We start from the raw sequence: 25,325 nt of genomic DNA, 5'->3' as shown, positions 1-25,325 counted from the left end.
ATGCTAACGGCTAAATCCAATAATGCTGTTTACATATAAAAACAATATTAATCATAGCTGGAAATGTTCCCAATTTCAAAAACATATGTGGACTGAAATGGAAGCTTTTTTTCTTCTTCTTGTTGTTCTTTAAATGTCGTAAAATAAATGATTCAAAAGACTTTGCTCTTCAGACAATGTAAACAAATATGATTCATCACTCCAACCTTTATTTTCCTTTATTCGGTGGCATCTTATTTGTCACTGCAGGAACCATTTTGCTCACTAAAGAGAATGTATTTAAAAGTAAATAGCAAAAAAAATGGGCTCCCCACAGTCTTAAAGAAAGGTCATTCCACAACAACAACAACAGCAGCAGAGGTAGCAGCGGTACTGTGGAATATGGTTTATGAGGGAGACAGCTGTAGTAAGGTCAAACAGAGGGGTTCATAGAATATGACACGAGGGAGTAAACGGCCCTGTGTTGGTAGCTAAGAAAGGGTAGAGGTTTAGCACTGGTTGTAATTAGCTACACTCATGCTATGATCTGGGTGTCACCGTGAGACAAGTGAATATAAATACAAACAGCAGCATAAATGTTCATGTGTTGTGGCGCACAGGCGAAAGCATGCATGCAAACATGTCTGACAAAGGTAGATACGAGCTGGTACCGGTGCACGTGTGCTACATGTTTGTTGGAGCTGACAAAAGCAAAACAATGCAAATCAGTTTGACTGCCTTCACATTTACATGCATGAGTTGTCACGCTGTACACTTATCTTTACTCTCGTTCTCTCGCTAATGGGATGCTGTTTAAACCAGTCCTCCTCCCTCTTTCCCTTTATCACGTGGGCTTCTTCCTTTACTGGTGACGAATTTACAGGCACGCAAACAAAAGTCACTGATTGAAACTCGGTAAGTCTAGATACTAACCACATCAAGCTTTTCAGAGGACCATTTTCCCTTGGGGTCTTGAGTTACCGCTATTTGTAGTGTCAATGCATTCATAGTGCCAAACGGGCTGGGGGGAGGACGTTTGCACTGGTGTTAATCAAAGAAACGGTTAATGCTTGGAGCTTGGAGGACTCCCAGAAATGATGCAAATTGAGAGGTTTAGCTTGTTGTAAATTCTGCGTGAGTTGACAAATTTGTATTGCCGGCTATAAAGAGGTTAAACGTTTCTAAATTAAAAAGGTACAGAGTTTATTAAATGGAGAGTTGGAGAACTAAAAAAAAACCAAAAAACTGTTGAATGAAGACGAGAAAATATGGAAATTGGGGGGAATACGGGAAATTGAGCTGCTGCTGTAAGCCTTTGGGGTGATACACTTATCTTAGTTTGAACCGTTTTCATTTAACAGTCAATGCAAACAAAGAGAACATTTGATAAAATGCTGTAGAGGTAGGCTGACCACTTACTAAAAAAGAAGGCACAGGCAGACTTCATATAACAAACTACTCCAGAGATGCAAACTGAGTGTGACCAGATGAGACAGTAATAACACTCTTCCCCTTCGCCGAGTCTAACCCCCCCTTCACGGCACTCAGGTGGGACGTGCCCTCAGACGAGACATGTCACGACTCGCCTGATGGGATCCACGGAGCGGAATAACCAGGTCCGACAAACAGTCCCCCACCTCCGCCTGCCAGCTTCCTTGTTCTTCCTCTGTTCTCCCGAGCAGGCCGAACTTGACCAGCCACGGGACGTTGGGGAAGAACCCAGGGATGGGTGGGGGTGGCGGTTTGGATTAGGCCTGATCCCTTCAGCTTTCAGCACGAGCTGGAGGAAGGCTGGAAAAAGAGGCATTCTATCAGCGAATTAAACTAAGATTCATCCAGGGCTTATGTGATTAAAAGGGGAAGAGGACAGCATCAATTAACAAAATCCCTCCCCAACATTTTCGCCAATATTTGTTTGAGGACGTGCTGTCTGCAATGTAAGCCCCTTTTGATGCCACGCGCAAATATTTGGAGTTTATTTCACTGGGGCTTCTCACAGCAAATGAGCCCGTAGCTTTTAATGAGGATGGAAATTTAAAAGAACACTTGTGCATGTCAAGAAACGAACGTGTTTACACCCACGATGTAGATTACACCGGCTAGAAATAGCAACAAAACAGACTGTGTCACCAAACTTGACAATGCTATTTGCGTAACGCTGAAAAACCGAGTTTGTAGGGTTTGTTTCGAAAGCCAATTCTGCCTTATTTTCTCAGAAGACCTTGTCTTTGTGTTTCACCTCAATATGACCCCTGCTGAAATGTCACAGCGAGCCAGCCATCACAGAGAAAGGATTTTACAGCACCTTTGTGTACAGTGTGTCGCCATCTCATTAGCCCTACAATATGGTGATCTGACATCCGAGAGGGCTCCCTGCTCGTGAGACATTTGCAATCTCGGCTGACACCGCTCCCCCGTTCATTGTTTCTGGCACCATTGTTCCCCCGCCACATCATCGACTAGATAAACCGCAGACATACCACTTACAACTGGCTCCCCCTGATTAGCTGCGCTGACAAACGCGCAAATAATACCAGTGCACGCGTTCATAAAAACACAGTCAGAGGACGCGTGCAAACAAGTGGCGTCTCATAAGCGTGGCCCCGTTGCTACGCGAGTGCATTCTTAAAAGTTGATTCTTCAACTATTAATCCTAATTAATGGGCCTGGTGTGGAGGGGCGATAACCACTAAACAGAGATTATCAGCCAGCGGGACACTCAATAAAGAGCCACTCTGCACACAAAAGCCTTGGGTGCACTCAGTGGCTAGTCGAAAAGGGGAAGGGGTGGGGGGGTGTCAAGTGTGAGAGGAGGAGCAGGAAAGGAAGGAGTTAAAAAAAAGTGTGAGTGATTGAGGCAGGCAGTTAAAACAAATGTTGTTGGGGGGGAAAGCGCTGGAGAGAGAGAGGGGAGAAAAACTGGGTTGAGAAGAGAAAAGGGTCCTTTATCCCCGATCCCGGGAGTGTGGACTAGAGTGTGAGCAGCCAGATCAGAGGGCTCTGCCAGCCATCAGGGGGTTCATGCTAGCGTGGCTGCAAAGCACAGCTTTCTGAGGAACACAGAAGTGGCCTCTGGGTACATGCTGGAAATAAGATGTTACAAACAGGTTTTGGGTATGGCTGTGAAAGCCCTGAGTTTTAGCCGGTGATGACTCTGTCAATCTGTCTTGCTTGATGACATACCCTGGCTTCTGTTTCTTTCCACTGTGTATTAAACTACAGACAGTTTCTGTTTATTAGTTCTGTTTTTATCTCTGTTTGCCTGCATTCTCCCCTTGTAACAGAGTTACATTTTCAGAGACGAATCCCAATGCGACTGCAACAATTCCACATTTATTCTGGTTTCGATCAATCTGTCCATTTGCTGCGGGAGAGGAGGTGTCAATATTGTCTGTTTTTAGTAGCGGCTGAGTGAAGCTGTTTGACATGAGAAATAGACAGTACAAAGAAAAGTAAAAAAGAGAGAGGGAGGGAGAGTGAATCGCGACCAGAATTTCATTTTCACCTGAAATCTTTTACTTTTTTTTCTCTACTGAAAGCATCAATCTGATTTACTTGGTGTGTCTCAGTAATATTGCTTGTTGTGGCACCTTTTATGACTGATTATATTACCTCAATTCTTCTACCGAGCAGAAAGTGAGGATTTGCACAATTATGATGAGGGTGGAAATGGCACCTGGTCTAAAACAATATCATGGCTTGTGTGTTTTACCAGTAATGGGAACATGTACGTGACGGGAGATGATATGAATTGTGTCTCATTATCAGTCTCAGTAGAGACAATTCACACATGGCTCATCATTTCAAAGCAACTGGTTTGATCATTAAAATATTTATTTATTTATTTATTGTATTTATTCATTTTAATATAAGGTATAAGCTTGCAGATATTGATAAAATCATTGAGTTGCTTCCATTGCCAGTGTTACCATGTGTGATGTGTACATCCATCCACCCAGCATGCCCTGAGTCTGCCCCTAGGCTTTCTCCAGTGATGAATGCCTGCAACACCTTAGCTAAGAGGAATCTACAAGGCAGATGCCCAGACCGCCTCTGCTGACTCCTTTCGATGTGGTAGCGGCTCTTCTCTGAGCTCCTTCCAAATGACTGAGCGAAGGCTAAGGCCGAACCCTGGAGGAAACTCATTTCCACCACTTGTTTCCACAATCTCATTCATTCAGTCACTACTGAGTACCTGACCACAGTTGAGAATCTAGATCAACTGGTAAACTGACACTCAGCTCCCTTTTTACCACTTTGGGCAGTAAATTGTTCTTCACCCAGAGTGGAAATGCTACCCTTTTGTCCCTTAGAACCATGTCCTCAGACTCTGATGTTCTACCTGTCATGCAAGATGCTTCATAAGCTGCAAACCAGTCTGAGCTGGAGTTCATCGCTCAATGAAGCCAAGGGATGAGTAGAGTAGAGATGAGATCCCGAGGCCATCAGGCGATGTCTGGTTGGACATCCTCCACGGACATGCCTACACATTCTATCAATAAACATCATGAACAGAATCAGTGACAAAGGCCAGGCCTGGTAAGTCTGACTTATTACTGACAATGTGCACCAAGCTTTCAGCAATAGTTGTACAGGGACCAGATAGTCTGCAACAGTGGGTCTGATATCCCATACTGAAGAACACCCCCCATTTAGGACACCTTAAAAGATGTGGTCGAATACCTTTTCCAAGTCCACATAACCCATCTAGACTGGTTAGGCAATCTACCATGTGCCGTCAAATATCCTCAAGAGGATAAAGAGCTTGTCTAGCGTTCCATGACTGGGACAAAAACCGCAATGTATTTTCAGCAGCTGCAAAGAATTTGCACGAGCAGTGCAACTCCTCAGTTATAACAAATCAAAATGACGGATCCATTGCCTATCTATTAAACATACTGATACTGTACCTTCACCATGGTCACTTATATCAAAGCGTGTGTTTTCTGTCGCTACTGTCAAAACACAAGTCTCAGCAGATCATCTCCTGTTCGCTTGTTGAGTAGGTGGGAGCTGTCGTCGGTTTATTGATGTAAAAAAAAAAAAAAGTCAACCCTGTTCTGTATGCTCATTACTGAAAACACGATAAAAAGCAAGGGTCGCAAATAATGTATGTGCATTATCTCATCTCTCTCTCTCTCTCTCATCTCTCTCATCCGTCATCCTCTATCTCTCTACTCTTCCATCGATCTCTCTCTCTATCGTATATATATATTATAATATATCATATATATTAATATATATATAGTACAGGTAATAATATATATATTAATAATAATATATACTACTTATCACACAACAGGTAGATCTCAAAATACTGTTTTGTTGATTTTTGCAGAACAATTTGTTTCAGTTTGAGGAGGTTTGCCTGTATTATTTCTGCAACTCTTATCACAGCTCATTTCTTGCTTCTCTTCATCTACTCAGCCTTGAAATTCTTTTGAATTTTTTTTCTCCCAGAAAGATAAATATAGTGGTAGTGTCAAATACTAGTGTGGGTAAACACATTAACTATTTTTCAAATGTTATAAAAATGACTGGGGCCATGGCATTAAGGTATCTAATGTGTGAAAACCGAGGGCAGGGGGTGATACTACTGAGGGCAGGAAATGACACTACAAATTAGCTTGATGAGAGAGACTAGTCTGACTATGGGAGGGTCATTAGGAAAAAAAGGAGCATCATTTCTTGCAGGATGTCACACTCCATCAGCAGCTTAAGGTGTCACCTGTCCCTTGCTCAAAGGATCTTTTCAACTCACATTCAGTGTGAAGGTGTTTGCCAGGGACACATGCACACAGTGGGGTTTTTTTTTTTAACATTTTCCACAGCTTAGAGGTAGAATATCATGGAGTCTTATAGAGGATGGGGGAAAGCAACTGTTTTGGGTTCTGCTATTCCCTTCTGTGTTGCTTTAATTTAATAAGCCTGGCAGATAACGCACGTGTGACTGACTGCATGTTGGATCAGTGAACTGAGACATATGGATTATTATAAATGAAAAGAAAATGTGTCGGGTCAAGGAAAGCTATATGCTAGCACGTGACTCGAACCAAAGAGAGCTGCAGCTGAAAGACTCGCTCATCTATTATTTAAAAAGAAAATGGGAATGACATTTTCTGGTCATGGGTGGGTGCGTGTGCTTTGCTGTGGCAATGCCACATAGCCCCCGGAGTCATCGTTTGTGCTTACACACTCATCACAGTCCAAAGCAGCTCGGGCTTGCTCGTGACGTGATCTTTGACTCCGGGTTGCCAGTTTGGCACATACCTCCAGCGTTGCGCACCAGGAGAAGCCAGTTTCCCCAGGCTTCATATTTATTAGCACTGATGTGTGTGAGCTGGCGTGCAGCATGAGCAGCCGGGCGAGAGCGCAGCGGACGCAAACCATGCTTGACGTGGCCATCTCATGTGGAAGGCGAGAGTAAATAAGATTCCAGCAGGGAGGAAAATGCACAATCATTGCCTGGGAACTGGGGCCTCCCGTCAAGAGATTCATGCAAACCTAAGCAGGCTCCTACTTCGACTCTTCACTGAGGCTGAGTTAAAGTCTTTACTCAGTTAACCATCCTTTAGTGGTTACGAATTGACTTGAGGAATGTGCTTGGTCTCCTGCAGCAGCTAGCTTAGGCTAAAATCCCACACGTTAGCTTACCACTACCTCAGGTTGTGAGTGAGAAATCCACCGCTTTCCTCCCCCGTCCAGTTCTAAATGTCATTCCCCACAGTATCTTTCCTGTACAGATATGCTGCCCTTCAGCATGACTGGATTCTCTCAGGAAGAGATGTGAGAAGACACAAGGAAATTCTCTGATATCAACAGAAAAGTGTCCTGTGTTATTACAACACTGTGTGCACTCATGTAAAGGCTATAACTTAATCTTCGTGAGGAAATGGTGTTGGGGCCTGGGAAAGAAAGGTAATTTGCAAGTCAGAATAGTCCCTTTAATAGAGGACTTGAAAAGAGGTTACTTGATATCGAACAAGTCTAAAAATCTGGTTTCCCAGCTATCTTGTATGAAGACCACGCATGACTTAAAATAGCCAGCAGAAGGGCCAATCATAATACTTTATTTTGAGAATCTAATTTTCTCATGCCTTGCCAGTAATTAACCTTCACACAATAAGGTATTGGAAGCACCACAGACACAATTCCAGACCCACAGTTTGTTTAAAAGACGAGGCTATATGATAGGCTGTGTGTAACAGGGGAATGGAGGAAGAAGAGAAAAAAAGGAGCCAAGATTCGACTTTATCTTCTGCAGGGAACCTTTTCTTTTGCATTCTCTGCCTGGTTTTATTCAAAACTGCTGTTTCTTCACTTCTGCTGAATTGGGTTTTGTTCCTGGCTAATTCCAGCCCGTCTCAGTCCAGGGGCTCGTGGGAACTGCCGCGATCGCTTACAATCACTTCAGTCAAACACCTGGGAGATAATTGACTGGGCTTCGGTCAAACTTGTTTTTTTTCCCCCTCTCTCTCTTTCTTTCCCTGAGTCTTCACAATGGAGACAAAGAACATGGGCACAAAAAAAGATCAGAATCACTAAATCCATTCCCAGACAAGGCACTGTATAGATGGCCCGAGAGCCAAATTGCCTTGCCCCAGTCTGGGCCAGCTGAATGTGAAAATGGTTGAGGAACAGTTGTGGTTTGAGCTTGGCCGTCTCAAAGGAGATGTAGTGTTGGAGAACATAACACATAAGACAAATGTATTGGTTTTTTTCATACCTTAACAAATGCTTTCAGGCTTTAATTCCCAGACCCAGAATCTGTAACATGGCAGAACTATACACAATAACTTACACACTAACACTGGCAGGGTGGTTTTACAGCTGGCTAACGTGCAGCAACATTAAAAGCTTCCTTTTATATAACCCTATTCAGTTTATACTACACTGGGTGTCAGCTTATGTTGAACAGTGATACTGCTCACATGATATGAAGCCCTTCTGCTTAATGGAGGTGCATTTGTTCCAAACATAACTGTCAAGTCCTGTCGTGTTACTTAGTTTATTATTAGAAACTTAAATGTCAGTTGTGTCAGTGTTTAAAAGTCTCCTTCTTTCGGATTCAAAACACACGTATAAGTATGAAAATTACATTTTCTAATATAATAATTTGTATGCACTGCAGCCACTGGTTGCCAGGGAAGATGTATATATTCCTGGTGGTTGCTAAGGTGGCTACCTGATCGCCATAGTTTGCATGCAAGACACCAATTTGTCTGCAAAAACTACTCATTGGCCGAGAGTGAAACTTCTGCGTTGTGTTGTGTCGACCTTTTCACAGTTTCACAACTGGTCTGCAACTAGTTGGTGAGGGTTTGCAGACAAGTCTGTGTTTTCTTTGTAAACTACAGATGAGCAAAGCAATTGCAAGGAGGGTGTCAGTGCAGCGCTATATACGTTTTTGCAACTGATTTCACCTTGTGATTGTCACATTCACTCGGCAACCAGTTATGAGTATGTTTTTTTCTAGCAACCTGGTGCTGCAGGGAGTTCCTGATATGTCTCTATGTAGACCTGTGTGACTGACATAATTATTTTAGAAAATGTCCTAAACCTAAATGTCCAAAGTAAAAACAAGGACTGACAGCTGTTATCAGACACTCACCAACATTAAGATTTTTCAGAATTTCCACACAAATGTTCCTCCACAAACACCACTGTGCACAGGACACACACACATGGGTAGTTTGGCCAAATTCACTTTGACTTTGAATTTCATATAATTAGAGATTGAAATGGCTGATCTCAGGGTTGACCCAAAAGGAAGCAGCATTCGTTTTTACTGTTATTACTGTTATTACTTTTTTTGGTGCCTTATACAGCTGCAGTAACCAGCAGTGAGTGTTTCCAGCTCAAAAGAGTTACACTCATTTATCCACATGGCAGAAATGTCACATTATCATTGGGTAGACTTCAGAGAAGCAGGTCAGATACATATGTGTTCTAAAGTGAATATAGATGCTTTACCTGAACAACATATCAGACGTGGCATCTCAAATATAGCCTCTATGGTAAGAAACCTCTGGGGTTATGCATTATATATAACTAGATGTACTGCCAAATCTTGTGCACGTGGTGCAAGCACCACAGTTTCTTCCATCAGTATGGTGAGCATTCCTGATTGAAGCCACGAGCACCATTAATATAATATAATATAAAAAGTGAACCAAGTCTGAATAATAACTTGAACATATCGATGCAACCAGGAATGATATGTATCCCATTTCTGGAAAAAGGCTTTAGATCTAAGTTTCATCTTTTTGGAAAACCAAACTGTCCATATGTATATACTTTTAGTACTTTGGGATATTTAAACTAATACCTGCATGATCCACCATAGAAGATGCTGATCTGTTAGCTTAAAAGGAAGTAAGACAGTGACTAAATACATGCTGTGAGAGTGTCTATAACATTGGCCACTTACTGTATTATCATGGTCCCACATTTGATGGCCCACATTTTTACTCAGGAAAGAAAGGGAACTACTAACTAATCATTTTTGAATTAGTGCATGGCAGCAGCAAGAGCAGTCATTAAAATCACACTGCTATTATTCATTAGACAGCACATAGACATCACAGTTTTACTGTTAAACATAATCACGCCCAAGTTTCATTATCCGTGGGAAGTATTTATTATGAAACAATCCTGCAGCGTGCTCTTATCAGTGACTGCAATTTAGTGAATTCATGTTATTGACTCACTAATATTATTCAAGGTCATGATCCGCCATAAATAAAATCCATAAAAAGGAGCCTTGTAAACAACAGTGGACGAAGTTGACTTTTTGTCTTGCACTTGGCGGCACAGTAGTTCTCATACATATAGAAAATGATTTATCCTCCATACCATGTGGCAACCTCCTGTTGTGAAATCACATTTTCGCACGGATGTGGTTATATTCTTGGACTGTTTACTCCTCGTGCCTCTGGGGCAGAGAGTAAATTGAGGGTAATTATTATTGGGGTATGGAAATGTGGACGGCCGTACATACCCGAGCGTGCCTCACTTACGAGATGCCTCACAAGAACACAAAGCGAGTAACTGACACTCGTCCACATGGGAGTCGCTCTCCCGCTGACGCTGACTGAAATCTGTAAAGTGTTTAAGTCGTGTCACTGCAATGCTACTTTGTGGATTGTGTCTTTTCATTAGGAATTTGGCCTCATCTATTTATATGACAGTCACTTGAGTCATGAGGCTTGAACAGCCTAACCCTAACCACAATGCTTTGCCAACACTGACCCCGACTGCTCCGATTTTTTTGTCTTTTTTCAGAGCTTTTGCCAAAATAATTATTTCCTAGTGTTATTTTAAAATTACTCACCTTATTCTTGTAAGCTTTTATCTCAACAATTTTCTGTCACACCCATGTCCAATCAACTATTTGCTCAGCCAGGTAATATTCTCCCATGCTTCTGTTTATATATCACATGCTTAGTGTTTCTTTGATCACCCTCCATCTTATGAGTAATTTTCTGTGAGTTTTCCGTAGTTGGAGTTTTGGATGATACATACATTTCATATAGGATGTGCTGTTTTTTTTTAAGCTTTAGCCTGCACACAGTTGCTGCACATGTGCATGCCACTTTACAACCCACCTCCACTCCACTCTTCCTTTCATGCTGTGTCCGGCTTAATCTGTGTCATTTGTGTTGTCAGTGACACCCACCCCTCCAGCTTTCCTTGTGTCCGTGGGGCAGGGAGGCCCCAGAGCAGAGCCATGCCACCGAATATAAATGGCTACAGATGGAAATAGCAGTCTTTGGACTAAAGTGGTCCTTACTGTTTGTTCCCTACTACTGACTCAACTCTTGTTTCAAATTCTTACAACGCTAAAGAAAACCGCCACTTAAAAGACAGAGAGAAAAAGCAGAGGACAACAGTTATTGGGAAATATGTCGCATAGGTTGGATAGTCTTAAGCGCCTGGGTTGAAGGCTAATGGACTTCTTTTTAGGTTCTTGAAGATGTTTCACCTCTCATCTAAAAGGCTTGTTCAGTTCTGCATAGTACACAAAGGTTGGAGACAGCACATGCATGTACTAGTAGGGAAACAAAGTAGTCATTTGATTCTATGTTTTTTCAAATACTGCCTAAATTTTTCTGCAGTATTTTTCTGCAGTCTTTCTGACCTCAGTACTGGACACGTGACCAACTATGCATTGGTGTTTTGTCACTAGTGGCTGGCATGTTTTCAAATTTAAGCAAAAACTAAAAGACCTCAAATGTTTCCTATATTTCAGTCTTTTGTGGATGCGCTCTACAGATAAATGGCACGAACCTAAAACATTTATATGTTTGTGCTAGCTTCAAACGTGAGAAGAAGGGTGGAAAAAAGAAAAGTTGTTGCTATGGGATGATACAATGTGAGCTATTCTGTCCCTCCCTTTGAGCAAAGTCTTGAAGTCTGCACATGTGATCTCTCCACGTTGTAACCTACTCGGGTTGCAGTTGAATGCATGCTTTGGCAGCTTGCATCTTAGCACTTTGCCTTGAAGCTATAAGAAGTTCAAGCAGGAGTCATAATGATGTCATGACAGATGCTATAATCAAATGTCCTCCACCTTACACAACATTTGCTATACTTTGCTTACAAAATACAACACAAAATCACCCCAAATAAGCCGCATCTGTTCTTGCTGGGGCCATTTAAGTTTCATTGCCTCTACATTTGTGTTATCATAGTGGTAGGTGCTCTCTCTCTTATTAGTATTGTGTCTATCATGATACCCTTCTACCTCATTTTCTATTCTATATTAGGATGACTGATGTCTTGAAATAAGAATTGAAACCACAGAGATGATTATCTTCAACACCGTAGCTAGAACATTAACAGATTTTCTTTCCATTATCAGCCAGGAGCAAGATTAAATCATGTCATCTTCTAGTTCCATATCTGTCTTTGTGCTATGGGCAGCATCCTAGCTGTTCACACATCGAGCATTGGCTGCTAGAGGAATTTTTCACATTTCTGGCCCATTACGCTCGGCTGGGCCTTGATGAAGCCAAAATTACCTGCTTTAATTGCTGTGTTTTATAGACTGTACATGAGGCTACCCGCGCTAAATACAGCCTGCTTAAATTAATGGGAGCGTTCAGCGTTAGTGCATTTTTAATGAGGAACGGAGGCTGCCAGGATAGTTTTCTATATGATGAGGCACCCACTTTCCCCTTCGTTTGTGACACTGGCACGATGCGTTGTGGCGCCCCAGCACACACCAGCTGGTATCCAGTGTGACGCCAGGAGGAAGCCGGTGCGCCTGGTAAGGTGCGCCCCACCCAGCAGTGACAAAGAAACAAACTAGGCTCTCTCTTTGAGGCCTTTTTTTTTTCTGCAAGCCAAGCGGCGCGACATAAAACTTTCTGTCTGCGATGTAAATACCCACATTCACAGGCAACCTTTCACACAAATATACATGCATGCACATAGACAGCTTGGTATTTTTCCATGTTCGTAAACGAGCGTGCACCTGTTGTCACTGCAAACGCACGCACACGCATGCACACGCATACATACAGAGCTTATCAAAGAAAAACAAGAGTTTACGGCGTTATATGTTATAGGATACAGGGTGTAACCCTGATTTACATTTGTATGTGGAGTGCAATGGAGTACGGAGAGTAGAAACGGCAGTCAGCAGAGAAGATAACCCCAAAACATTAACTCTAAATTTATGCCAGGATCCTATTCCCTCTCACTGAATTAATGCTTTAATCTCTTCCTCTTTGTTGCATGTGTACTTGGGCTCAGTGTGTGTTTGTGTGTTGGGAGGTTGGGGGTGGAGGATTATATTTCTCAGCAGCCACTGTTTTTAGTAGTTCTGTTGGAATGAAAGAATTTACCACAGAAGTCCGGCGCCTGAGAAATTGCACCTTTTTGCCATTTCAGTCTTTCCTCTATTCAAAGTCACACCAATAGTCCCCATCAGTTCTGCTGTCTTTGCATTTCCCCTTCCACAAAGAAATAGCTAGTGTTCTTTTAATGGGAGATTACCTTCAAATGCAAGCTTAAAAGATTATGCGCTTTCATATATGTCTTTGAGGTCCATTATTCGATGTCATTTCTTGAACATTTGGTGCTCTCCCTCACTTTTCCCCATCTCTCCTTTTTTGTATTTGTTCCGTGTATCTTTAATTCACTGCTTTATCTATTCAGATAATAGTCACCTGCTCCTAATGTGAAGCAAGACTTTCTTTTTTTCCCCCTTTTTTCCCCTCCCACTGGAAAATCTATGTCACATCTGTGACTTAACGTACTGCATCTTTGATCCCTTGGCTCACTCTGCATGCAGTACCACCAACATGTCCACTGACAGACCTTATCCATAATTTATTCCATTCTAAAATGAAAAATCAGACGTATGCCGGGGAATATTCATTTTTCCCATCACCGTCCTGCCACCTGAGTCATCGCTTTATGAATTATTTTGACGATTGGTAATGATGTCCTGTGTTGGTAGGCCATTACAGGAGAGGAACTTAATTCGCCCATTGTTAATTAATTGCTTCATTCTTGGTGGGAGTAATAAAAATGCTATTAAGTAAAATACCTCTATCATTAACCTAACTTTGTTAATATGGGTATCAGTGGGGCTCAATAAACAAAAGCTGTAGAGCCTACTGCTGCATAGGGGTAATTAAAAATTCACTGTCATTAATTATATTGGATGGAAGATTTTCCAATGAGTTTGATTCTAGTTAGCTATTCACAAAGATCTCCATCAGACTCTCAGCAGAAACACTGACTTTTTATCGGTCCTGGGCTTCCTGCTGTTTATCTGCACTGCGTGAGTCTATGCAGGTTTGTGCATAAGTCTTCAGCATCCCTCATTGTTTTTATTTTACTTCCAAGAAGCCAGACTTTGTTCTGATTTTTAAAGTGGTCTTTTGAAGTTTTTCTTTGAACATTGGCTGCTTTTTTACTCATTTTCAGTCCATTGCTTTCACCCGACCGTTTTCAGAGGAATGTTTTTTTGTTAAGCCACCTAACACTGACCTATGAGTCATTCAAGCATAATAAAGACACCTAACCCAAGAGGTGAAACAGTGTTGTGTCTACACATAACAGACAACTTAGCAAAGAACCGATTTCAAACTGCATCTTTGAGTGCCTTGTTACTAGCGGTCTGTCACAGAAACACATCATTTGTTCCAATTTTTTTGTTCGATCTATGAAAACTGCCAAAGAAAACATGAGAAAGAAAACATGGCATGTCGCAGAATAGTGTTTAGTAAGCACTTCGAGGAAAGTGGACAAATGGAGGACAGAAGAAGAGTCCGGCTTATAGAACTGTAGTGGATGGACAGCATCTAAAAGTCTTATCCTAAAGAAACAGGAGGCAGAAGGTGCCAAATTACACAAGAATTGTAACAGAAAATCAGTAGACTTTTCAGTCCAGTTGAACTCTCTCCTGACCTCCTCCAGTCTTGATTTTTTTTCCTTCAAATCGGAAGAGAAAAAGGTACAACAGTGAGTGTCTACAGCCATCTGTAAAACAAGTTGGAGGCTATTCATAGTTTGAGGCTCAATTTCTGTCAGATTTCTGTCAGATTTGGATCCAACATGCAATATTGTGTGCAAAGCATCTGATTAGAAACTGCCTCATTTTTCAGCATGACAAACAGGCTGCCAGTGCAGTAAAAGCACACCTGGATAGAAAACAAACCGTGAAGAAACATCATGGATTGGCCTCCCCAGAGTTCAGACCTAAAAATGATTGAAGCAGTGTGAGATCATCTTGACAGAGAACAGAACTAAAGGCAGCCAACATTGCCAACATTTTTCAAGAAGTCTGGAGAACTACTCCGAAATTCTAACTAAAGAAATTACAAGAAATCTTGCCTAGGGGAGTTAATATAATCTTCATATACTTTTAAGAAGCCAGTAAAAATACCACTGTTTACAAGATTATATTTTATCAGACGAGGTCCCTCATTTGGACAGGGACTGTGTACTATAACAAAAGATGTCATTTGCCAGTAGTCCTTGGACTATAATGGTCTACAAAGTGCACGTGGCAAAAATCTCGCAACCTGCCTATAAAGTCCGTAAAAACTCATGTAAAGATATCTGTTTATAGGGATTAATAATTAGATAGTCTGATAGAGCTTAGATGTGCTGCTATACACGTTGGTGCTTATTGTGCCATAATGCTCCATAAGACACGGCTTGTTTGAAGGTTTTACCAGATGAAAGACTGGAATTATGCAAACTGCAATAAAATGTGTTTGGTCAAGAGACCATAAAGTAATTCTCAGGTTAAATATCTGCCATGTCGACCTGTATAAACAGACATGTTTGCACTGTAGATAAAACCTTGTGATAGCTGTAACATCTTTAGTGGAAGTTTTTGGAAACTGGGTAATTTTCCTAAGAAGCACAACACAGAGAAGGTAGCCCATAGAAGAATGCCATGAAAGAGGTAGCAGGACTTTTAGTTGTAGTGCGTCACTGGTTCACAGTTAATAGGATCTCAGTGGAAAACGTTGACTCAACATCAGTAAATTCCACAGGTAACATTAATCAGCAACTGTGCTTCTGGGAAGTAAAAGCACAGTTTTAGTAAAGGCGTAGTAAGGAAATAAGTCTTATTGCACTCAAAGCAAATCATTTTTTCTCAGTTCTCTGCAAACGTACCAGAAAGAAACGAGTGAATTGCCGGAGGAACTCCTGCATTGCATCAGTAAAATGAGATGTGGGCATCGTTGTCAGTGAAGATATTAGCTTAAGAGATTTTTTTTCCCCTTCCATTTGTTTGTTCTCGAGACAGCTCTGACAGCATGACTTCCCTTGCACCAGGAACAGGCCTCGAGATTAACATCGAGATTAACATTGCCATCTTAATGCATCTCCAAGCTCATCGTTTTGTTTCTTCTCACTATCCCCCCGTCCCTTTTCCCCCCTCCCTGCTTTCTTTTTCCTCCTCCTTTTTCATCCCTGTCTCCATCTTGTCACTTTTCTGAAAAACTGGCAACAAAGGCGTGAAATTGATGTGATGAAAAACAACTGGGATATCTCTATGAGCCATTTGCTTTGCCGTTATGGCCACCCTCTCTCCCCTCAGCGTGGCTCTAGGCTTTCTGTTGCGATTGAGGGCATACTGCAAATTAGCCAGCAGCTATCTGAGGTTACCAGCCAAATGCATGGCTGACCTCGCTCCCTGCCAAGCATAGCCCTCCTACCAGCTTTATGCCCAAACTTTGTTTCACTGATGCTGGGCTTTCATTGCCCACTTGTATTTATTTATTTATTTATTTATTCTTTTGCCGTGTTCAAAATTGCGTTACAGACACATATGAGCCGCAGTATTTATTTACTTTGGCACACCTTTAATAATCCTGGAACAATTGAATTTAAAGAGAGGATGCGGTGAAAGTTTAGAATACCTAATGTTACTTATGTTAATATAATTCAAAATTGCATTTGCACTGACAAATGGCTGCAGATACTCCAAGTAAGAATAGGATAATAATAAACAGGGATTAATCTTTGCTGTGTTTCATGGAGCTTAGATTGAGTATTATGCTAAAGCCTGCTGGTTATCTTCTTTCTTTCTTTCTTTATATATATATATATATATATATATATACATATATATGTGTGTGTCTTCTCTTACAACCAGTAAAACATAAGGTATATGAGAATTTAAAAAAAAAAAACTCCCCTCGGTTATGTTCATCCCGACTCCTCCCTCGTGAGCCATGAAATCGGGCTCCGACTTTATCCCAGAGCCTCACGTTTACAAGGAGAGATAAGGGCAGTTCAGACCTATTGTTGCAGCCGGCATGACCCTAAACATAAAAGGCCATCTCGGCCATCTACCATTGTGTGCAGCTACAGTATATATTGAGCTGCATAAACCCATCCTTTTGTGTGAAGTGAAAAGAGAAGGGGCCTCTTAATTAAGCTGGCGAGAACGTAAGTGACTTCCTACGTGCATAAATGAATTCTCAAGGAAGTAACTGTGTCATCCTGGATGTGGATAAATGAATAAGTTGCTGAATGCAAGCGGCAGTAAGTGGGTTAGCATGTAAATAAATGAATAAGTTAGCAAATTAGAGTTTAAGTGTGTTAGCATGTAAATAAATGAATAAGCAAGTGAATTACAATGCGAGGGAGCTCGCAGGCTTGAATAAAGATGTTAAGGAAGCGAGTGTCAGCACTGCAAAGGAAGTTATCTCTCTCTTCAGAAAAGCCTTTGAGGACACAGTTGTTCCAAGCACGGCTTGTTGCAGGGCGGCGAGACGGCTACATCTGGCCCGCGCGCGTCATATTTTCTCATGTACAGATGACATGCCAATTACTCCTTAATTACACGCGTCATCTGGACCAAAGTGCCCAATGCCAGTGCTGATTAATCCTGTTTATTGTGGCACTGATGACAGTCCCGGTGGACACAGACGACCACAAAAGCACACAACGAGGGATTATGAAAGGCATCGGGAAAGGAGGCTGCAGGGACAGGGAAGCCAGGACAAGGGTTGGCTGACTGAGCGGCTGCCTGACACTTCCCCAACGCTGTAAATTTCAACCACTGATAATCAGATATACTGAAAATAAGTGATGAAAATCGCTTTTATTTTCCAGACAGTGGAAACGGCTCGGGGCATAACGACGTCTGAGTGGAAAAAACGAGGAACGCTTTGGTTGCCAAAAACACTGAGGTTGCTTACTCACGAGGAAAAAGCCAGCATTATTGCTCAGCCCGGGCCCTGCAATGTGCTTACACACGCTTTCGTGCTGATGGACGGCTGCCAAGTCATTTGAATATCATGTCCAGTTAAAATCACGATTTTACACACATCAAAACCAATTACTTTCTGTCGTCTTCAAATCCGCATCTCATTATCTCTTAGTTGTTGTTGCTAACGAGAGAGAGCGGGAGAGTGGGGGGGAGTATTTTTGCAACTCAGTTTTACTTCCAAAAATGTGACAGTCGCGAGGGGGCAACGAGGCCATGCTGGTGGTAGCGGGGGCCCGCGTGCGTATATCTGTGTGTGAAAATCTAGACCTTCCCATAAACGAACATGTAGGACATGTGAGGCAGATACCCGTCGTAAGCAGAAAGATATCAAACCGTGACTGGAATATGCGCGGGATGGGAGTGTAGTAACCACTAGATTTAACCCTGAGATACTGGGTGTGGACAGACTGGCACTGGGAAATCAAGCAGGGGATCGTGAGGTGGCTTATCTTTCAGATGAGAGATGGAACAGCTTCGGAGAGCGCGGGGAGACGGTCGTCGGCCTCCCATCGCTCTGACCCTTTGTCAGGCCGATACTTCCTGTCCCCCCCAATCACGCCTTCCTGTACTTAGGCTTCCATCTTCCTTCCCTTCCTTCCATATCTGCCTCTAATTCATGCCCGTCTTTGTCCAACGCTTTCTATCACTCACAGCAGCTCCCTCTTGCTTTTGTTACTCCCTGTCACATTCTCTTTCAGCGTTAGCTCCATCTCCATCCATCTGCTCCTTTTGTCTCTTTGCTCTTTTTCGCTAGGATGCCTTGGCAAAAAATGGGTATTGACTGTGTCTTCTCTTTCCTCTAATCCCTGCTCTTTTTTTATCATTATTATTATTATTTTATTTCATTTTGTTTTTTAACGTCACTCCAGCACTACAAGCTTCTTTTAGGAGGTGTGAAGACTAGTAGAAATGCACCCTGTAAGGGGAAAAAAAAGGTGATGATACAATCAGTTTTATTGTGCTGTAAGGATTTTTTTCAGGCTTGTGGTTATACACCCGGTATGCAGCAGGCTGCATGAAAGAATTGCAATTCGCATGCATTTTTCCCTCTCTCTCTCCCCCCCTCCTCTCTCATATTCCCCCCTTTTCCTTCTCTTTTCATTGCTCAAAATAATTAGGCTGCAGTCTGGACTCAGGGGTGTAACGTTTCTGCTCACGTTTCTGTGATACAAGAGTGAGTTGAAGCACAAAAAACCAAAAAACCCCGGTTGTGCTGTTCCAGAAATTTCTACCTGTGCGCCACTGAACACGCCCCCCTCCCGCCTTTCCCCCTGATGCTGTTTTAATGTGGAGTTCCACAAGGCGCAGCGCACTTTAGCTGACCTAATTCTTCCTTGGCACTCTTCCAGTGTTAAGAGTTCATAAGGACTGCGCTGTCAAGGCACTGAGCCCTGCCTCTCTATTATTTTAGAAATCAAGCAACATCTGTTGTGCTGTGCCCCCCACCCCCCCGACTCGTGAGTCACTGGAGATCATTTTGCAGTTTGCAGAAGAAAAAAAATGCACCTACATTTGCCCGCAGCCCAGTGATGAGACCCCGTTAATGTATTTTCACTTTGTTAAACACGATCCAACGAGCAGAAAACTGGCACTCCTGTTCTTCTGTTGCCTGTATGATTACTGTGCCGCACAGATCCGTTTTTACAGGCCACGGCTTTTTGGCTCACCAGCTTAAACTTTGCATTAAACTTCAAAAACTGCCTTAGCGGATAAACAGCATGACAAGCACTATTTTCACATGCCCTTTCAGTAGGAGAAAAAATAATAAAATTTATATGTATATATATATATATATATATTTGACTGCGAAACAAGTGCATCTCATTTCCTCTAGTTACATCTTTGGGCATGTGGCATCTGTTTGGATTTTACAGCAATTTCAAAGTTTCGGGGTATGAAGCATTTTAAGCACAGGGAGTGTGCGAGTCTTGTTTATGTGTGCGCGCGCTCGCAACCCAAACCCTCATGGTCCATAAATTTTAATATTCCTTGTGAGTACTATACCCAAGCAAAACACAAAGTGCCTCACAAGTCCCTACACAGAGCGCTAGTTCTCCACCAAGATGCATTTCACACCAGGCCCGTGCTTGCAGTTACCCTCTCTCTCTCTCTCTCTCTCTCTCTCTCTGCTGCCACTTTCTACATGCATCTTGCATGACTCACAAGCCCAACAACAGCACCACAACACGCGGCTTCGGAGGGAGTCTACAACTCACTTTGCCATGTGACCGTGATATTATTTGAGCATAGTGGTGGGAGGGGGGCTGGTGATGGTGGTGGTGGAGGAACGGCCACTACTGCTTATTCTCCACCTCCCAAAAAAAACAGAGCTGGAGTAAGGAAAAGGGGGAGGGTGGTCCTGCGCTGCGCCCCAGGCTCCTTTTTTGTGTTTACCAGTCCCTGCGTGGGACTGATGCTATTTTCAATTCCAAGTCTCAGCCATGTCTAACTGGCCCTAGCCTCTTGATGCCATTTGCCTTAATAATATGGGCTGGATGCTCCGTGGGGAAAGTAGCCGCCATCCTGAGAGTGGCTAAATGACACAGTGGAGTTCATTGATGGAAAGGATTACATGCTTGCACGCAGGGCGGCGAGGCAACGGGTCCTCTGAAGGGCACTACAAAGAGAGGCGGTGGGGAGAACGCACTAGCTTACTGTATGTCAAAGGGGGCGAGCGTCGGCATAATTTGTAGCGTCACACTGTTTATCTCACTTATAATGCATGAGTTGGCAGCCTATGGAGCCTGAGCAGATGTGTGGACATGCACTGCAGTGCTGAGAGGTAAAAGATGAAAACTGTTTTTAAAAAGTTGCCATACATTTAAAAGTCTAACCCATTTGTATTTTGTCTTTTTTTTCTGATTTAGCAAAGCCTACTTTGAACGCAACCCAGTGTATTAATTCGACACCATATCAGAAGCCCATGCATGCACTGTGTATCCATTACATTTCCTGTAGCCAGTTCTGTATGGCATTACATCCTATGTTATTGTAGAGCATTTGACTGTTGCGAAATGTGACCACTTCCTCCTCTGTCCCCTAATAAGGAGAAAACAATATGACTCATCCAGTGGAAAAACGACCCCGTGCACCGAAGATCCGAAAGCACATCCACCGACAGCGCGCCATGCCAAGCATAAGCTGTCTTATTATAGGCCTGAGTGGCACATGAATAGATGCAGCACTCTGCTTTACCTCTGCCCTCAATTAATTCATATGAATCCAACCACCATGTATTAAAATGGCCAGATGCTAGGATGGATTCAGTTGGGAGCAATGACATGCAACAAAGTGATATGAATCACGCCCCCCCCCCACCAGACACACACCCACACACCCATGGTGTGCAGAAGCACACTCTCAAAGGGCCAGTGACACAATTTAGAGATAACGCAAAACAAGACACGGCCACTTAAAGTTTAAGTCACAGCTGACGCGGATTTAAACAGGATGCGTTCGAAGTCGACTCGTGATCTTAATTTCACCCGCAGAACCCGTCCATGTAAATTCTGCTCTTAAATAGAAATGTTGATATCAGATTCAATCTAAGACCAGAAATGCAAATAGGCGGCTCTGTTCCACGAGTCAGGCCATGTTGAATATTCAAACAAAGATAATTATCTGTGGATTAGACCCATTTTGGCTTTGATGACTTCTCTTGTCAACTGACTTTTCATTGAATTCCTCTAATCCTTTGTTTAAAAAAAAACCCTGTAGTTTGCCTCCTTGTGAAAGCACGTATGTTTCTCATTTAACAGATCACATTGCTTGATTTTTTAGAGACTGGATCAGCGGTCGCTTTTCTTTCTTTCTTTATGGTCCATCTTGAAGCAGGTTAACGCTCAGCAGTTTGCAATATTCAAGCCGTTAGCAGCGGTTTTTTAGACATGCTATGCATCAAATAGGTGCTGGCAACTTTTCACACTCCATCTTGTAGATTTGGGCCTCTTGCGAGGTGATATCTATAAGAGCAGCTAAACGCAAGGGTGGTGAGAAAGCGAAGACCCCCGGGCCATTCGCGGGAGCAGAATGATTGAACACGTCGTGATGTTGGTCCCGTAGCTCGCAGTGCTTTGGCCCGACTTTCTCCTCTGACGTGGGCTACTAAACATCACCTATTTCTCATTCTGCACAAGCCTGCGTCAGTCTCCCCTCGTACTTAGCCATTCATTATCAGCTCTCTGCAACTGAAACAAAAGCTGTGGCATTTCAAAGATTACCTGTACTTCAGTAGGGCTGTGGAGCCCCGTTTCCCCCCCCCCACCTCTTTTGAAACGACTCCTATATCTACAAACATCTCCACCACTGCATACATAAACAGCCAGCCTACAGCAAGAAAGTGTTCGCAGAAAAAACAACAACAACAGAAAATGAATCAAAGGCCATTCAAGAAAGAAAATCATAGTACATCTATATTTAGCTTCTGTAGTCTTAATTGGCATGAAGAGTACAATCAGATAAGCCATTTGACTGTGACTCTCATGCTGCTTCAGGAGAGGGAGAAATATCATTTACCGGCTTTGGTCTCTTACCAAGGTTTGTTTTTCGTTTTTTTTTTAGTAAACCATGAACCTTAAGGTGTCTATCCAACCGGTATCTCCTGTCATTGCACTAACAGACATTTGTTAGACACACAAACAGTGTCGACCCACTTCATCTACACGTTTTTTTTTTTCTTTGATCACAGAAGGACTTAAGTCCAGGTCGTTGAGCGTTTTATCCGTGCCGCACTCACAAAGCCGCCTACCTTTACTCTCCATGTCACTCCCATGTTGCCCCTATATTACTAACTGTGTAGCGCTGGTCCATCTGGGCTCTGTGAGGTCACTGCACACGCCACCTGCTCCGATCAGGTTTCGCCTTGGCTCCTGGTTGGCATCTCTGGGCACGCGTGGAGAGGCAGATGTATAGATTTAGTGGTACACATGCCCTCACATGCCTATAAGCGTAGCATACACACACTCATATGGTATGCACGCACACACACACGCACGCTGAGCATACACTGGTTTTCCTTGAACATAATCGGTGCAGTTTACAATTTGCATTTCCAGCTTTGTGTGCAATTTTGTGTTTAATGAGATTTATTGTATGTGGATCGCTAATATTGGGAGGCAGCTGCTCCTTGCATGCAGGTTGGCTTAACAGACTTACAACGCGCGCACACACACGCATGCACACACAATCGGATAGGGGATGAAATATCCCGTCGAGCGAGTTTCTTATTGCAGAAATGTATTGTCAGAATTGAAGTTATTTCCCGAGAATAATATCCAAACAAGAAAATGCTTACATCTTAACAAGCGCTATTTGTTTACAGTCTAATGCAATAGTGTGGGTTTGTAATAGCATATTTCATTAAAACGCTGAGAAAATTCCCGACTGACGCTTAACTCCTGACGGCTTCAGTGCAGAACTGAGCTGTAATGGATGATGAAAGGGAGACAATAACATTTAGCACACAGTGAATTACTCCTGCTGAATTCCTGTCAGTGCTCCAACAGAAAAACCACTCTGTTTGAAATGTCCACAAAGCTTTTGTTTTTATTTTACCGAGGCACTGTTGCCTATACACCTCTTGTTTACACTGTATACATGGTTAATACTGCCACCTGTCCTTTTCTTTATTGCCTCTGAATGGACAAAGAATTACTTTCCAAAAGGCAGAATTACCTTCTTTGTATTATATATTATATGCCAAAAAAACAAAGCTGTTTTTTCTTTTTTTTTCCATTTTTTTTTTACAGTCATGAAAGAACAAACCTATTTTTGAATGTAAAAGGAAGGATTTCAAATGATTTAACCTCCATATTTACAGAAAATAATGCAAAGTAATGCTTGTGATTGTTGAATTGAATACTCTGTTTGGATTTGATGACATCACCACTTTCACAGCTGCCTGACCCGGTTGAAGATCTCACAGCTAATTAGGTTAATTGGTCAGTAATATGATTAGGTGTACAAAGAGCATGGCAGTGAGTCTTTAAGTAAACACTGCAGTGTTGATCTGTGAATATCAGCCGCTGTGCATTTTCACACCACATGCTGCTGAACCTCTGCACAGTATTGTTGCATTTTCTTTCTTACTATTTATGTTTATTTTTATACCTTTAGCTTAATCTTTTGAACACATGTAGAACTGCAAACCATATATGACTGCACTGCATGATAAATGTTTGGTAATGACAATAAATTCTAGTCTATTCTACGAAGTAAAGACGGGAACAGTTTATCACTCTGCACAACCAAAGAGTGCAGCAATTTCAGAACATTTTCAGTAATTCAAACATTTAAACATTCTAATATCATTATTATTATCCCCTAATTATAATTCCATTATTGGATTTAGCTGGCAAGACCGAAAGCCAATTTTTTTTATGGCTGCGTTGCTGCATGAAGTTGAGAAAAACCTCTGAGAATCACTGTCAGTGAAGAAAGAAAAGAAACACATAAACAAGGTTGAAAGGACAACACGCGCAACAGCCTTATTTAAAAATGTACTCTGAGGGCGTCAGGAAATCATCCTGCGGTATGATGGTTCAGGATTAGAGGTTCTTTCTGAAAATCATGGACACTGCATCCTCCAACCCGAAATCCTGCAGCTTTGTTATCTTGATGTAGGTGTGCATGAGCATGCACATCTGCGAGGGCACCATTAACGCTGAACAGTCTCTGCAGGATTCGGATCAGCATGTGCTGCCGACTAGATGACATATCTTTTAGGCAGAGACTGGCTTATTTCAGTAAGACGGTGCCAAACCACATTCTGCGCATATCACAGTAGCATGTCTGCAGGGGGGAAAAAGAGAGCCGGGGGCATGGGGAGGGGTTGTAAAACGGGAATAGATCAGGCTGAGAAAGTACTTTAAATGAACAATCGTTTCATGCAGCAGAAAATGCAATATGTTCTTTGCTTATTGTGGAGAAAAAAAACCCTATAATTACAAAGCTGAAACTTAATATGACAGATTGCACTGGTGCTTAAACTCATTAAATTGTGCTTTACAGTGCTGGTGAGACATCATTTGACTTGTGCTTTCTCCATTATATGGTCTCCAAGTTTTCCTGGAATCAGTGATACAGTTACTATTAAGTTGCTGCAGAAGAATTGTAATATCAATATGCCTTGCACATTTGCAAACAAACTGAGATCACGAGGCTGAGACACAAGTTCACATCCAGAATCTTACTGATTTCTTTCTAGTTAATCTTCCAGTAAAGCAAGTAAATTGAATTAAGGACTGCTCTTTTTAGTCTGTGCAAATCCCACGAACCACCCTTCTTAACCTATTTTCATAATGCCACCCCCCCCCGCCCCCCTCCCGGCATATGGATAGATGGGTTTTGAGTTTGGCATTTTTTGCAGTGCACGGAAAGGATTTTACTATGTGCGCAGCCAGACCCCGCCTGCTCAGCGCGCGTCACTGGCGAGTAGTGTGTGGACGCGGAGTCACTCCCCTGCCTACTTTTAATAGCTTTGTCATGTGATGGAAAGCAGTTGTAAGACAGGTGCCCTCGGTTCATTCTCGGCGAGGGGCAGCAGTTGCCTCTGTGAGAGCGAGTGGGAAGCGTGTGTGGATTTCCTTTTTTTTTT

The 25,325-nt window shown here is 42.4% G+C and overlaps 1 protein-coding gene across 4 annotated transcripts in view; it reads left to right on the top strand.

Annotated features, from left to right (window-relative positions):
- ppargc1a (peroxisome proliferator-activated receptor gamma, coactivator 1 alpha) overlaps positions 1–25,325 on the top strand; it is a 308,884-nt gene that overhangs the window by 247,808 nt on the left and 35,751 nt on the right. The gene's annotated exons all lie outside the window — the stretch shown is intronic.

The sequence above is a fragment of the Haplochromis burtoni genome, unplaced genomic scaffold, assembly GCF_018398535.1.
Source record: "Haplochromis burtoni strain Fernald_Lab_line unplaced genomic scaffold, NCSU_Asbu1 Contig_198, whole genome shotgun sequence".
In the NCBI taxonomy this organism is placed as follows: Eukaryota; Metazoa; Chordata; class Actinopteri; order Cichliformes; family Cichlidae; genus Haplochromis; species Haplochromis burtoni.
The sequence above is the reverse complement of the archived record's forward strand: the minus strand, read 5'-3'. Positions and strand labels throughout refer to the sequence as shown.